Source organism: Canis lupus, chromosome 1, assembly GCF_011100685.1.
Source record: "Canis lupus familiaris isolate Mischka breed German Shepherd chromosome 1, alternate assembly UU_Cfam_GSD_1.0, whole genome shotgun sequence".
NCBI lineage: Eukaryota > Metazoa > Chordata > Mammalia > Carnivora > Canidae > Canis > Canis lupus.
Window position 1 is genome coordinate 15,232,035 of NC_049222.1, and position 12,495 is coordinate 15,244,529.

A 12,495-nucleotide genomic window follows, 5' to 3' on the forward strand; every position below is an offset into this window, starting at 1 on the left:
ATGTTTTTGCATTTTTTTTAATTTCCATGTGATAACCTCAGCAGAATGAAATCCCATTTCTAGTTTCCACTGCACAAGAAAAACAGGTCTGGCTTTTCAAGTTCAGCCCTGTGATTTGTGTGTGTAGTTTCAATTTGTGATGTGTCAGCCAATGAACAGCTGATTTAATAACAGTTAAGAACCTCTACTACGTAGGAACAACTGAAGGGATGTTTCTTTGGATCAATAGGATTGCCTCCTTTTACCATAGAAATAAATCATTGTGCCACGTGGTTGCCAAAATGTGAGGGTTTTTTGGATCAATGACACAAACCTATGTTGTCTTTGGAGAGACTATGAAGTCTTAGTCCATCAATCAATTCAACTTTAATTAAATCTAATTTAATGGACTATTGCCTAGTGAAAAGAACATTTAAAAGGAAATCATAGTTAAAGCACACAAGGCTTTTCTCTTCCCACAATTGGCGAACCCTGTAAAAAGAAGGCGACATCTCACCCGAGCTGGTCTGTGGATGAATTTCCGAGAACGGCTCCTTTTTCCGATGTTCCTTGTCAATCCTTCTCTTTAATTTAGAAAAAAAGAAGCTGTGGGCTGTAGCCAGGGACCCAATTGATCTTTAATTAGACTTTCAATGTTTAAAAATAGAGGTCATCCAGAAACTTCCTCCTTTTCTGCAAGCTCTTTCATGCACCCACATCTTTTTTTTTAATTGTGGTAAACTATATAAATAACATAAAACTTGCCATTTTAAAGTATATTATTCAGTGGAATGAGTTCCATTCCCAAGGTCCTGCAACCACGGCCACTACCTGTTTTCTAAACTTTTTCATCAGAAACTCTGTGCCCATTATTATTTTTTTTAGGAAAATGTTTTTTTTTTAATTTTATTTATTTATTCATAGAGACAGAGAGAGAGAGAGGCAGAGACACAGGCAGAGGGAGAAGCAGGCATCATACAGAGAGCCTGACGTGGGACTCCATCCAGGGTCTCCAGGATCACGCCCTGGGCTGCAGGCGGCATTAAACCGCTGCACCACCGAGGCTGCCCCTCTGTGCACATTAAACAATAAATCCCTGTTCTCTCTTGCCCCGGCCCCTGGTAACCTCAGATCCATTTTCTGTCTCTATGGATTTGCCTATTCTAGGTATTTTTATTTAAGTGAAATCACACAATATTTGTCCTCTTATGACTGGGCATAACGTATTTTAGGTTCACCCAATGTTATAACACGTCTCAGGATTTTTCCTTCCTTTCTAGGCTGAATAGTGTTCCATCAAGTGTCTGTACCACATTTTGTTTATTCATTCATCTGTGGTTGGACGCTTGGATTCTTTGCATCTTTTGACTCTTTGCACAGTTGTATCTTCAGCTTGAGCGTGGCCTCCTAGGAGAAGCATTGCACGACTCTGGACAAAGGCAGAGCCTGCTGCCCCCAAGGACTTGCCGACCTTTCTAAACCTCCATTTTGGTGGGTTTCACACTGCCTTGTAATTGTATTGAAAAGTCCATCTTCCCCGGGGTGTGGAGAGCTCGTCACAGCACCCGTGTGTCCTGCTGTCCTCTGGTTTCGCCACCGAGTCCTATAGGGAGTGGATGTTCATCAGGGTGTGTTCCTCCCACAGGACGCATCCTCCTCACACATGGCAAATACAGACCAGTGGCCCATTCTGCTCCTCTTCCCCGTCATTCCACACCCCGAGCTTTGTTTGTTTGTTTGTTTGTTAGATTGACCGTGACAAACTCCTGGGGTTTTCAGAATTCAGAAGCAGAACTGATAAGGTGAATTTGTAAGAAGGGAAAGAAGAAGGGAAGGCGTTGAAGCTCCCGGGTATGCTGGTGGGAGGCTGAATCTTGACTCGAGGCCCCTGGAGGGCCTAGAGTCAGAACTGGACATGGATGGGACAAAAGGAACATGGCAGAGACAGTCCATTCTGCCACCCAGCAGTCCCACTCTCCCCCAACAGTGTACAATGGTGGGAGGCCATCCCCAGCCAGGGTCTGCGGCACCTGGCTCTCCTGGTTTCCAGGTGGGACCCCAGGACGAATTGTCACCTGTGGGATAGGAGTGGAAGCGAAGTATGTCACTTCCGCACAGACATGGGTGTCTTCTCCTCTCTCTCTCTCTGTCTCTCTCTCTCTCTCTGTTATACTGGCTTGAAACAAGAACCCTGCTGTCTAGAGGGCGACGGGCCTGCGCCATAGGGAGCCCGAGTCTCTAACTGGCCTGTGGGGATGGCTGCCCGCCAGACCCCCAGGCCAACTGAGCGGCAGTGAGAAGAAAGCTGACGTGTCAGGGTTTCCCCGTCACAGGAGCGAGTGTTACCTTAACCACAGAGACACTATGCACACCCACAAGTCCTGGCAAGCTGGGGACAGCAGGCCGTCCAGAAGGTTCAGCCTCCCCCCACACCAGAGGGAGCGCAGGGGGAGTCACACCCAGTGAGCTTCTGACCCCCTCCCGTGGGGCCTCGGGGCCCAGCCCTCAGCTGTCAGCCGCTTCCGAGACTCGAGGCTGCCCGGAGCCCCCAGCCCCATGCATCCAGAAACTTCCTCCTTTTCTGTAAGCTCTTTCATGCACCCACATCTTTTTTTTTTTAATTGTGGTAAACTATATAAATAACATAAAACAGCTGATTTAATAACAGTTAAGAACCTCTACTTCCATGCAGGCCCGGCGGGGAGGGCCTGGGGCGCCCACTTCCCTGGCGCGGGCAGGCCTGCGAACATGGCGGGGTCCTGTCTCTCTTGAGGAGGCCCCGTTAGATGGCGGGCACGACAGGCCATCTCGCTGTAGCTCCCCGAGGGGAACTGGAGTCCGAGAGAGGTGCCTGGGCTGGCCTGGAAGGAGGAACAGCCACACGGCGAAGCCCATGGGGTCACCGGCCGAGCAACGGAGGAGGAGGGCCTCGAGGAGCAGGAGCCGCCCGGCTGGCCACTGGCAAGTAGGCTCGGGTCTCAGTCCCACAGGGGCAAGGAATGAGTTCTGCCCTCAGCCCGAGTGACCTTAGAAGACCGTCAGACCCCAGAGGAGAACAGCAGCCCGGCCAACACCCTGACCTCAGCTGGGGAGACCCTAAGCAGAGCATCTAGTCAGGCTATTCCCGGATTCCCGATTTACCGAAACTGTGAGGTGATAAATTTGTGGTGTTTTCAGTTGAGGAGTTTGTGGAAATTTGTGACACACCAATACGAAACCCAAGATTGTGCCCTTTCTCTGTCCTATAGCCAATGACCAATGTGATCCATCTGGGAATCTAAGGCCTGGCTATCTTGGGCCGAGTTAGAATAATTCTAAAGGGATGATTAGCTCCAGAAGTCCCCATAAGATGGGCTGGGGCTCTGACTGGATGGGCTGGTGGAGGGGTTCTGACACCCAATTCCAGTGTGTGAGGGATTCCCCCCAAACCAACAGGTAATGCTCTGATACCAGCTGGGCACCCTACAACTTCACTCAGTTCTGACACTATCTCCTGGGAGATAGCATCAGATTCCACCGGTTAAGGGTTCAGTTCTACAAGCCTGTCCCCACCCCCTCCTTCAGATGCCAATCACAAGTCCAACCTGTTACCTGTGCTTCCAATTGACTAACTAGAGGTTCCCATACACCACCTTGGGTTTGATTAATTCACTAAAGGAGCTCACAGAACTCTGGAAACCCATTTACTCATCCGATCACCAGTTTATTATTAAAGACTATAACTCAGAAACAGCCAGATGGAAGAGATGCAGAGGGCAGGCATGGGGAAAGGGCCTGGAGCCTCTAGCCTCCCTCTGGGCACATGACTCTCATACTTCCGTGTAGTCACCAACATGGGAGCTTTCGGAACCTAACCCTTTGGGTTCTTATAGAAGCTTAATTAAAAGGCATGATTGATTCAATCTTTGACCGTAAGGGATCAATTCAACCTTCAGCCCCTCTTATCTCTCCAGAAATCAGGAGGAGGGACTGGAAGTTTCAACCTTCTGTCCATCTCTGGTTCCCTTGGCAACCAGTTCCCACCCCTTGGTGGTCCAAAGTCACCTCATTAACATAACAGAAGCACCTTTATTGCTTTCTTCACTCTGGAAATTGCAAGGGTTTTAGGAGCTCTGTGCCAGAAACAGGGACAAAGAACAAATATATATTTCTTATCACAATTTGTATCACATCTTGACTGGTCTTTCTGCCCAATCCTGCTTCTCCTGCTTCCCCATAGGGAGCAACACTGAGAGCCCTCCCTTATAAACCACCTGCACACAAATCTCCATGTTGGACTTTGCATCCTGTGAAACCAAGCAATGACACACGGTGGTATGACAGTAGAGATAGGGGCTGGCGTGGTCCAGAGGACTCAGCAGTGTTTGAACAAAGCTTCGAAGAATGTTAGGATATTTCCTCTCTGTTAGGCAGAGAGGAAAGTAAAGAGCATTTGAGACAGATGGAAGAGCTATGAGAAGACCCAGGGGCAACAAGAAGCCTGGGGCTATCATAAATAAATAAAAATTAAAAAAAAAAAAGAGATTCACTTGGGTAAACCAGCCTCTGCTCATAACAATGGAAATGTTTCTGGGAGACTTAAGGCTTAGTAGGAACAATGGAGTCTGATGGCCTCCTTTTTATGTGTAGGAGAATTTGGCAGCATTGAAGGATGGATGGGATAGTGTGGGCTGGAAGGGGTGAGACTACTTTTGTAGTTAGGGAAGATGAAAGGCTTGCTCCAACTGAAGTGTGGGGACACATTGGGGAACATGATCAGAGGGACTGGAGAGCCAGGTCAGCCTGAAGAGGCCTGCTAGCTCATGCTAAGGACATAGGACATTATCCTGTACCTCATACTAATGATTAATGGGATGAAATAATGTTGGGGTCCAGGAATGAATGGTCAAGATTTCCTGAGACATCTTCTGTGCAAAAAAAAAAAAAAAAAAAAGTGTTTTTATTAAAGCACGAGGACAGGACTCATGGGTGGAAAGAATTGCCCTGGGATTGTGACGAGTAACTGGTTATATACTTTCAAGTTGGGAGGGGGTCAGGAATAGTTTAAGTCTTTAAGAAATTTGGAAACAAGGCTTCCAGGACCTTGAGGGGCTAGCTGCTGGTGAGATATGGTCATCTACCACTAGTAAAACATTAGTGATGAGACCCTTCAGATGTAGATCAGTGGGCCCTATGTTTGGAGGATGATTGCCAACATATATCTTGGGGGATGGATAGAGACAAAAGGAAGTTTCCAAAGGGATTTTTTTATATGTTAAAGTAGACTTAGAGGATCCTGGAGTTCGGACTAATGTCAAGCTAAGATTGCCTTTTACCCCTAGCAAAGCATTAACATTGAGGCAACTGAGCCCCTGGAGGAAGGTCATCACTCTGCTTGTCCCAAGGACTTGTCAGTGAGCTGCAAGTTGTAAAGAAATTTAATTTTTTCTGCATTTCTTTTGCCTTCGTTCTCCACATCAATTAGTATCAATTTATTCACGTTTACCCAAGTATATTGGTTTCTAGGGCTGATGTAACACAGCATCACAGGCTGGATGGTTTGAACAACCAAAATACTTTTTTTCACAGTTCTGGGGCCAAAATTCTAAATTGAGGTTTTGGGAGGGTTGATGTCTTCTGAGGCTTCTCCCTGTGACTTGTAGATGGTGATCTTCTCTCTGTGTCTTCACATGGTCTCTCTGTGTGTTTGAGTCCAACTCTTTTCTCCTTATAAGGACAACAGTCATATTGGATTAGGGCCCATCCCAATAACCTTATTTTTAAAAATATTTTATTTATTTATTCATGAGAGACACACATACACACAGAGGCAGAGACATAGGCAAAGGGAGAAGCCGACTCCCTGCAAAGAGCCCAATGCGAAGAGCCAAAGGCAGATGCTCAACCACAGAATCACCCAGGTGTCCCCCAATGACCTTATTTTTACTTAATCACCACCTTAAAGTCCTCATCTACAGTCAACATCTGCATATGAATTTTGGAAGGACACAATTCAGCCCATAATACCAGGAGGGTAGGCTTTTAGATTGTTGCAATCATGAAAATGCAAATCATGTAGGAGTTGGGGGATGGATTTGGTATATATTTCAGAATTATTTCTGTCTTCAACTCACATCTTTCATCAATGGCTGCAAAGGCATGACATGGGCTGAGCAGAGCATCAAGCTCCTAGGGGCACTGTAAGGAGACAGGCATTAGGGGGCAGCATACTGGGCAAGCGATGATGGGAAAAGTTTGGCTCAATCAGCTTTTGTGTAAGCTACTGATCCAGGTGGGTAGTGGAGTGGCAAGTCAAGTGTGTTCTCTACTCACCTTTCCTTCCTATAACTACTCATTATAGCTTCTTCTTCCTATGGTGGACTGTAGAAATGTCCATCTCAGCCCCAAGTCATTAACTGAACATTTGAAACATTAATAGGATCGAACATTAATTGAACATTTACATCTTGGAAAATATAAACTTTGGAAAACATCCATGGTGCGTAATTTTGTAAAGTTCAAATTTTGTAGGTTCACGGAGAACCCGGCCAACAATTCCAACCATTTTATTATAATAATAGATCAAATTTTATGTAAAAGTACAATAAATGGTCAGGGCTCAGTTTTTGCTCTGTGACCCTGGACACAACGCCATAAAGCAGATTATTGCAGAAGACATGGTCAATCTTAAATGATTTGGAGGTTATATTCTTGTTCCAAAGAAATTATGGACCAAACTAAGAATATATAATACATGTAAAGCCACAATATCTATAAACCTTTGGTATAATCATATGAGTAGTAAAATTATACTAGAGGTCATAAAATACACATAAATGTACTCTATATTGATTATAAAATAGGTACAAATGTGTTCTAGAGCGCTTGTATATGTTTTACTAAAAATATAACTTTACCATATCATCAATTTGACTCATTTCTAATATGCTAACTATACTAAACCTATAATTAGCATTAAATTTGTTTAGCTTATAATTCTGAGGTGACTTTAAGTTGTGCTTTGAATAACCTATCTCTCGATAACACTGTTCAGGGCAGGTGGAACTGTCAGTTTTGTTTTTATTCCAACAGAGCTATCCCTTTGCAGTTAACCAAGGAAGTATTATATCCATGGTGACTCCCCAAAGTTGGGCTGTTTTCACTGGAGCAATTTTATGTCTCTAAAGACGGTCTCTATATGAATTTTGATTTTGAGATCAGCTGTTCAATCGAGTCCATTCCTGTTGTCCCTCTTTATTGCCTCTCTGACTTCCAACATCCAGTGTCATCCAAGTGTTATTTTTTCTTTTTGAACGCCCCAAAGCATACCTGCTCCCTATTTCTGAAACCTCCTTTCAGTGTGTGTCTCATGGGGGTGGTGGATAAGGCACAGGGAGTACTTTTCCCGCCAAGGAGCCTGAGGTTGGGAGAGCTACCTCCCTGCCCTTTGACAACCAGTCTGAGGGATGGGACTCAGCCCTGGGGTCTCCATCCCCCTCTGCTTAACTGCTGGACATGGATGGTCTCACCTGGAAAGAAGTAGATCTCGTTTTCCCTTTGAAGTCCTGCACCTGGCACAGAGTGTCTGCTTACTCTCGCGCCCTTTGTGGAATGAATGGATTCTTCCTTCCATGGTCTACAACCAGAAAGTCAATTTCCTTAGCTATTGAATCTGGAGAGGTTCTAGAAGAGTGAGGTCTAAACAAGGAGCTCACAGATTAGAATTCCAGGGACACTGCCATATGTTCATTAGGTTGTTTCAGAGTTGAATCTTAGGCTCTACCACACTTGCAAAATTCATCAGAACTGGAATTATATAGAACAGGATACATTTATTAATTTACACCATGCCATTAGTGCAGCTGCCTGCAAATGGCATTCCCTTCTTAGGTATTTCCCAGGTAGCTAAATTCAGATCAGAACACCGCTGGGTGAATGTATAATTAGACTCCAAAGGGAGCTGTCAGTCCCTAAGGGATATTTCTAACAAGCTATGGTAAGCTTAACAGAAATACCGTTTTTTCTCTCTGGGGAGAAAGAATATTTCTGCTCAGCAGTTGTCTGAGAGAAGATAGTGCAGCAGCCAAAGCTTGATCTGGGGGCTTACAGTCTTCGTGTTATATGTGTTTAATTTTTTCAACGTTCTGCCCTCCCTGAATTTAGAAAGCTATACTGCTCACAGAAATATCCTCTCATGGTTATTTATTTATTTATTTATTTATTTATTTATTTATTTATTTATTTATTTATTTTAGATCATGGTAATTTTTACCTTAGTATGAATTCAGATCTGTTCATTGTCTTTCTAAGGCATTTTACATTTTGAAGCTCAGCTAAGAATACGGATGCCAAATGTTGCTTCCTGTAGAAGAAAATTCAAGGATCAGGGATCATGGGGTGGGGGTGTGTTTTGGTCAGAGGGCAGTTTGTAAGTGTCAACTCATGTAGGGAGTTGCCATTTTTGCTTTAAAGATCCAGGACTGTGCGGAGTTATGTTAACTGTTGGGTGCGTTTTCTGGAAGAAACTCTGACATTGTGCGTCAGCTATGTTTCTCTCTCTCTCTCTTTAAGATTTTAGTTATTTATTCGTGATAGACACACAGGGAGAGGCAGAGACACAGGCAGAGGGAGAAGCAGGATCCCTGCAGGGAGCCCGATGTGGGACTCAATCTGGGGTCTCCAGGATCACACCCCGGGCTGAAGGCAGAAGCTCAACTGCTGAGCCACCCGGGCACCCCAGCTATGTTCTTCTAAACTCAACGAGGACAGTCGCTCATTTTTGCCTCTTGGCTCTTCAAATTCCTAAGTACATTTCCACACTGGGCCTCTTTCCCCTCTCTAGAAAACTCTTTTGCCAAGTACCCATAGGGCTTTCTCACTTCTTTCAAATCTGTGCTCAGCATCTCCTCAGAGAGACCTTCCCTCACCATCCATCTAAAATGGTGGCCCATCACTCTATAACCTTATCCTGCTTTCCTTTATTCATAGTAGTTATTATAGTCCTGCCAGTACAGTATACATTTAGTGATTTATTATCTATCTTTCTTGTGTGTTAGCTTTTCTTGTTGTTTACCTCTGATTCAGCCTGGCACATAGTAAGCTCTCAGCAAACAGGTGTTAAACAGGTGGATGAATTAATGAATGTATTAACCCCAGGCTTGGAGGTTATTTCTCCTGCATTATTTTGTCAGCTTGGTCCATTCTTTTCTTTGTTATTCTCTTCCCCCTTCCTTCTTATTTTTCTTCCTAAAGTAAGCCCTTCCTGGGTCATGGAAATCCTCTAGTGGAAAAGATTCCTTCTAGAATGATTTGGTCCGCTATTGTGGACCAACAGTGTTCTCTGTGAATTCTCGCTGTCCTCTTTTCCAGATGATGGTGATCTTTTCTGCTAGTGTGTTCTCCATATTTTAGGACCTGTCACTCTCCGTTTATTGATTATAGCATCAGTCTTCCCATCTGCCCTGAAGGATGACAATAGTGAACAGACTGAGCTCATAGAGATGACAGTTAGTGGCTTTGTCTCCTGCAGCCCCAATGTCTGGCACACTGAAGGCATTTAGTAAATATCTGTCGAATGAGTGGCTATGAGTGAATGATAGGACACTGGATTAGAAGGCATCTAGAGAAAAAAAAATAGAAGGCATCTAGATAAGGCACTTTAGGGGCAAAATGTGTGGAAAAGCCAAATGCCGAGCAAACTAACTTTTGTAATGTTATAGATAAGATTCATTTTCTTTCCCTAATGCAAGATCCTTTTTCTACTGCCCTTATTTAGACAGAAGGGGAAATGAGAACAAATGTACCAAATCATTGTTTTATATCTGATCATTAATTATCATTTATCCAAAAATACAAGCGTGGTAATTTAGTTTCAGGATTACTGTCATGATAGCTAATCAGGAAATGTATATATAATAATAATGTCACTTTCTCCCCCAAGTTTATTACTTTTAGAATAACTGCTGTACATTTATATGTTAAAAATTTTAGAAGATATCCAGTGGAACATTAACTCTCTCTCACCCTGTGTTGTAGTTTCTGGGTTACAACCCCTAGATAATTCCCAGTTTCCCAGTTTAGCATAGTTTGTATGCTATAAATAGTAGCATACAATACTCATTGTTCTTCATGTTTATATTTCTATTTAACATAGAATTTTGAGATAATTCCATTTTACTGCATGGAGAGCTGCCTCTGTCTTTATTTTTTTTTTTAATTTTTATTTATTTATGATAGTCACACAGAGAGAGAGAGAGAGGCAGAGACACAGGCAGAGGGAGAAGCAGGCTCCATGCACCGGGAGCCCGACGTGGGACTCGATCCCGGGTCTCCAGGATCGCGCCCTGGGCCAAAGGCAGGCGCCAAACCACTGCGCCATCCAGGGATACCCTGTTTGTAGTTTTGACAGATAATGCCAAATTGTCTTTCTTGAAAGTTGTACCATTTCCACTCTTTCCTGTAATCCTGGTCTTTGTTGATTTGGTGATAAGTCTCATTATTGGTATGAGTGTTGCTATTCGTTTATATCTTCAAACAGTGCATTATTAAACTTTTTGATAACCTGCCAGTCTTTTAGGTGAGGAAACACCCTCACTGCCATTTTAATTTTCATTTCCCTCTCTCTGAGGGAGGCTGAACATCTTTCCAAAGGTTTAGGATTCATTGGTATTGGGGTACCTGGGTGGCCCAGTGGGTTCTGGCTCAGGTCGTGATCTCAAAGTCCTGGAATTGAGCCCCTTGTTGGGCTCCGAGCTCAGTAGGGAGTCTCTTTGAGGATTCTCTCTCCCTCTGCCCCCTCTCCCCCTTTCTTTCTCTCTAAAATAAACACATCTTTTTTAGGGACACCTGGGTGGCACCATCAGTTAAGCATCTGCCTGTGGCTCAGGTCATGACCTGAGCCACAGGGTCCTGGGATGGGAGCCCTGCATCGGGGTCCCTGCTCTGTGGGGAGTCTGCTTCTGCTTCTGCCTCTGCCCCTGCTTGTTCTCTCTCTCTTTCTCAAATAAATAAAAGCCCCTGACATGGTCATTATTATTGTCGATGGTAGTTGACTTGGGTTAAGGCACTGGAAAAAATTGCATCAAATTAAACTTTAAGCACTTAAAGCAAATGTTGCTGTTTCTAAAAGTGAAGATGGATTTAGAAAGATAACTACAATAATATTTAGATTCTTCAAGCAATAACTGACAATTACACTTACTGCCAGGGCCTAAATGTTCAATTCATGCATATTGAAAACTTGAGGAGATCTGAGATGATCTAGTTCTACTCTCACAGCTTACAAATAGAAAACTAAGGACAAGAAAACTTGGTTCTTTGGCTACAACTAACAGGAAGCCAGCCTGAGGCTGGCTTGAACAATTAAAAGAAAATATATTGGCATACTTGAAAAAAAGTTCAGAGTCCATGTAGGTTTAGGGCCTAGCTGATCCACGAGCAGCTTTAGGGAGCCAGGTTATTTCCCACTGAAGGGTGGTTGTCAGTACCGATCTGGGGCTGCTGATTGCTTGTTCTCCTCCAATAGTAAAAAGAGAATGCTACTTCGGTAAAGCCTCTTAGAAGCATGAGGACAAACATTACTGGAAGTTGACAACAAACCTCTTCTTATAGCTCATTGGCCCTTGCCCAAAGTCACAGAATCACTTCTGAGCCAATCGTTGAAGAGGGACATCTCACCTTCAGTCCAGTCAGGACCACACCTGCAGCCGGGGTCAGGTCAGCCTCTAGTGAAGTGGGTGGGCTGATGGAGAGGGGCTGGGCACCCAAACAAAACCAGAAGTCCTGCTATGTGTAATATCGTGTAAAATAGCATTATTAAATGCCTTCATTGTTTTAATTTAGATAGCATTCAAAATAAAATGCTATACTTGAAACCTGTATCAGTCAGGATTCTCCAGAGAAACAGAACCAATAGTATATATGAACATATGCCACATATACACACATACACAGAATGGTTTTTAAAAATTGGCTCCATTGTCATGGGGCCTGGCAAGTCTGAAATCTGTAGGGCAGACTGGAATGCCAGGTACACTGTTTTAGTTTGAAAAGCTAATGGGCTTTATTAAACAATTCAAGAATTGGGCAGCATCCTCTCTCCCAAGAAGACGGGAGCCTGAGAGAGGTCTTGAGGCAGGATTCCTTCTACAGTTAAACCTCAGTGTTTGTTCTCAAGACCTTCCCCTGATTGGAGGAGCCCACCCACATTACCAAGAACGATCCCCTTTACTCGAAGTCAACTGACTGTACATCTTAATTGCATCTACAAAATACCTTCACAGCAGCATCTAGACTAGTGTTTGCCCAAGCTACCATAGCTACATAAAATTGACGCATAAAATTAACCATCACATAATCTTTATTCTTCAATCTTATTTCCCTTAATGTTTCTAGTTTCAGATCTCCTTGGAGTGGGTGGTGTTGGTGCGAATTCAGAAACACAAACCTATGGAGAGTGTGACCACAATGAAACCACATGAATCATTGTTTTTCCTACTAACCCATAACATCCATAGAGATGTCTCCAGAAAGAGATGG

The 12,495-nt window shown here is 43.8% G+C and overlaps 1 long non-coding RNA gene across 1 annotated transcript; it reads right to left on the reverse strand.

Annotated features, from left to right (window-relative positions):
• Window positions 1-5,439: 5,439 nt before the first annotated feature.
• Window positions 5,440-11,487, reverse strand: LOC119870635. The gene is made up of 4 exons (XR_005353027.1): window positions 11,344-11,487; window positions 8,231-8,320; window positions 7,488-7,594; window positions 5,440-5,685 (listed from the first exon to the last, which is right to left on the reverse strand). It is a non-coding gene; the product is annotated as an uncharacterized LOC119870635 (long non-coding RNA).
• Between the last annotated feature and the right edge of the window lie 1,008 nt (window positions 11,488-12,495).